A 4,137-nucleotide genomic window follows, 5' to 3' on the forward strand; every position below is an offset into this window, starting at 1 on the left:
TGACTAGCATCCTGGCCTTTTTATTTTTACTTCAGTTGAGGTGTAATAGATTCTGTTCCAATCCCTTATTTTTACTGTGTTGCTCTCTGTTCCAAGGACATTTCTTGTGAACAACATATTGCTGGACTCTAGTTTCTAATCCATTCTCCTATCCACTTTGATTTTATAAGTGAGTTTGTCCCACTGACATTCTCAGTTCTGATTATCCTCTTTCCTCCTCTTTCTCCTCCCTCCTCCTCCTCCTCTTCTTCTTCCTCTCTCTCTCTCTCCCTCTCCCTCCCTCTCCCCTGTCCCTGCTTTTGACTACTGCCTCCATCAAGTCTACCCTCTGTTCTAGTATTCCCTCCTTCCTTCTCTTATCCCTTTCCCTCCTATTTCCTGTTTGATAAGATAGATTTCTATACCCAAATGGATGTGTAAATTATTTCCTCTTTGAAACAAATCTGATCAGAGTGAGGTTCAAGCATTTTCTACCACCCTTCCACTTTCCCCTGCATTGTAAAAGCTATTCCTTGTGCCTCTTTGGTGAAGGTATCACCACTGCAGCTGCATCTAGTCTATGGTTCCTGCCTTTTCTCCTCATGACTCACAACTGTTTGCTCTCACTGAGGACTAAGTTAGTCAGGAAGCCACTCCACTCCACTGCCATGGCATTCAAAGACACTGCCATGGCAAGACACTTGTGGAGCTTGAAGTGGCCATTCACTGGAATCAAATCACCTTCACCAGTTGCAGTGTGAAATCACTTGAGAAAGTGTGTGCCAACCTAATTAGAGGAACCAAAGGAAAGAACTTGAAAGTGTAAAGGATCTGTTTCAATGCCTACTAAGACACTTTGAATTACAACTAGAATAACTCCTTGCGGGGAAGGTTCAAAGACTTGGGATTGGTTCCAGATGAGAATACACAAATGCCTTGTTGATTTGCACAGTTAGTCTGAAATTGTTCAACAGATTACTTCTATCAACATTGAACCAGGTGTAGAAGTTGAAGTCACCATTGCAGATGCCTAATCAACCATCTCTTTTAATAAATTCATTGAAACTATTAAAAAAAGCAAGTTGTTCCTTGTCTGCCTCTTTTATATGAGGTATTGTACCCATTTTCTTCTCCCTTCCTCCTTCTCCCAGTGCACTTCTCTTTTTCACCTCTTAATTTTTTTTAGAACATCCTAGCATAGCCAGCTCACATACCTTTTCCTTCTTTCTTCTTGATCATGGTTTTCAGGTAGTCCAATAATTTTTAAATTATCTCTCTGTAATGTTAATGGAATAGGAAGATCTTCCTAGTCTATTAATAGGCCTATGTGACCACATGATTCAGTCACAGATGTCTTGTTGCTTTTAACTCTGGCCTAGCTGTGATACATCTTGTGTCACATAGAGCCCATTTAAGAGGGAGCTTGCTTGTAGGAAGGCTTTCACACCTTTTAGTACCAAGGTAATTAGGCACTGAGTCTTCAGGGTTGTGATGCCTTCTGATTTTGCTTTGGGAGTTTTGCATCAATTGCAAGATCCCATCAGTCTTGGGACTCTACCTTATCACCACCCTCTCTGGCCCTCTGATTGCAGGGTGGAGCTGTGTATTACCAAAACCTCCATTTAAGGTGGGAGATCAGCTCAGATCATCTCCTCATTTGTTACCTGGTGACACTGCTTTGGGAGCTTCTCTGACTTTTCTACCGTATCTCCCCTGTCAAGTACCTTCCACGGTTGCTCTCCCCCTTTTCAGCTAGTGTGTGTGTTTGTGTGTGTGAGGTCTTCCCCCATTAGATTATAACCTCCTTGAGGGCCAGGGTTATCTTTCTTTTTTCATGCTTACATTCCCAGTGCTTAGCATAGTAGCTGGTATATAGTAGGTACTTAAATGTTTGTTGACTGACTAACAGGAGCCAGACTGTGGAGGGCCTTAAATGTTATACTGAAGAATTAGTAGGCAATAGGGAATCAGCAAAGGTTTTTGTTTTTTGTTAAACAAGGGAGTGAAATGATCATAGCTGTGTATTTAAAGGTAGCATTTATATATATATGTGTATGTATGTATGTATTTTTCTGTCTGTGTGGAAGAGGATGGAAAGGGGAGAAACTAGAAGCAGATATCAATTTGAAAATGTTACAATAGTCCAGATGAGAGGGGATGGAACCTGGGTGAAGAGAGATTTATAGATGGTGACTTCAGAAACAAGAGATGTTTTGTAGGGAGAATAAATGTCTACTAAGTCAACAAAGCATTGTACTGGTGAACTCTGTGGTGAGACCATCAAGGATCAGCAGTACTCACGGAACAATGGACACAGCAGAAATTCTGTGACCAATAAAGAGAGCAACACGATGACAATGATGTTGCCAGATGACATCACCAGAAGGAATTCGATAACTGAAACATTTCTAGAGAAGGTTAGGACAAGGAAAAGATTTATAGCATTCTTACTAGAATGGACAAATATCAGAATTGGATCATCAAAATATTTTGAACAGAATTGGTAGAAAATGTGAACATTTTATTCAAGAAATAAGGAGTCCATTGATTGCATTCACTCCTCCATAAGTACAGAGAGAGCCTTTTCCCCTTTCTCCCTCCCTGTGTGTTCTGAATTCTAAGCCAAGGGCCACAATTAATCATCTGACAAAAAGAAGGCAGGAGGTATGGGTGAGAAATGAGCAAACTACCTTAGTAGAAGAACTATGTCAAGGAAGTTAGAAAAAACACATAATTATAGGCACTTGAGAGGCCTGCCCTGTGGGCCCTAATTTCAATTTACCCACCGTTTCCCCCCTCTGCTGGATGGGAAACAGCAGGAAAACACTGTAACTGAAGCCATGTGATCATAGACATTTTAAGCACTTACTGGCTGGCCCTGTAATTCAGATACCATTATTGCCTTGTGATAGCAGAGGACTGGGTTAGAAGAAACACAATGTTATTTGTGTTATAAACATTTTTGGGAACAGTTATTATGTTTTCACCTAGTTCTGACACATATTTAGAAGGAAGGTTAGTAAAACTGAGTCTGACAGATATTTTTCCTGCTCCTTTTTTGTTGTATCTATGTCTGTTTGTCTATCATTTTGTCATGTCTGGCCCTTTATGACCCCATTGTAGTTTTCTTGTCAAGACATTGATGTGGTTTGCCATTCCTTCTCCAGCTTATTTTACAGATGAGGAAACTGAGACAGACAGGGTTAAATGACTAATCCAAGGTCACATAGCTAGTAAATATCTGAGGCCAGATTTGAACTCAGCAATATGAGTCTTCCTGACTCCAGACCAGGCATTCTATTCACTGTGCCACCTACTTGCTGTCTATCTTTCTGTTCATTTTTTTATTTTCATAATTTTATTTTGGAATGGGATTGAATTTAGAGTGGGAAAGAACTTTGAAGATCATCTAGTAAATAATAACCCTCTAATTTTACAGATTAGAAAAATAAAATCTCTAGCTGAGGTTCAATCCCATGTCTTTTCTAGTATTCTTTCTTATTTATTTCCTCTACTCTTCAAACAGACCCAAACTCCAAGTGTTTCTGATTTTTCATTGCTTTCTTCTTTTTCTTTTTCCTTTAATGAATAAATATTAGTATAAATTGAATGTGTATTTTGAGAGGAACAAATATCACTTCTGCACATCAGATAAGATGGCTAAGAAAATATGAATTTTATTTTTTCTTCTTTATTATTTTCTTTTTTCTCCCCTCCCTCAAACTCTCCTAAAGTGAATGTAATTATCTCTTAAACTGAGCATATGTCACCACTTTCTATATGAAATGAAATTTCTTGACTAGAGTCCTGGATCTGCCACTTAGTAACTATATGCAAATCTTATCATCTCTTTAAGCTTCAGCATTTCTAAAATGACAGAGTTGGATTAGATAGTCTCCAAAGTCTCTTTCAGCTATATCATTCTATGATGATGTAACGTCAAGCAATTCATCTAATTGCTTATAGAAACTGCCTGACAAACAAACAAAAAACCCTGTAATACTTATATGTTACACTTTTCTATTATGAGTTTTTGTTGGTTTTACTTGCTTGGAATGTAAAGCGAGCCATGTCCAAAAGAACTCCCCCTAAAGCAGAAAGTCCTAAATTATAAACATTGGGCAGACAAGAACCCACTTCTGAAGGATATGAGCAATT

The 4,137-nt window shown here is 38.7% G+C and overlaps 1 pseudogene; it reads left to right on the forward strand.

The window, feature by feature from the left end:
- Nucleotides 1–647: 647 nt before the first annotated feature.
- Nucleotides 648–1,013, forward strand: LOC140509220 (small ribosomal subunit protein uS10-like; annotated as a pseudogene).
- Nucleotides 1,014–4,137: the final 3,124 nt, after the last annotated feature.

The sequence above is a fragment of the Notamacropus eugenii genome, chromosome 5 (genome assembly GCF_028372415.1).
Source record: "Notamacropus eugenii isolate mMacEug1 chromosome 5, mMacEug1.pri_v2, whole genome shotgun sequence".
Classification (NCBI taxonomy): Eukaryota; Metazoa; Chordata; class Mammalia; order Diprotodontia; family Macropodidae; genus Notamacropus; species Notamacropus eugenii.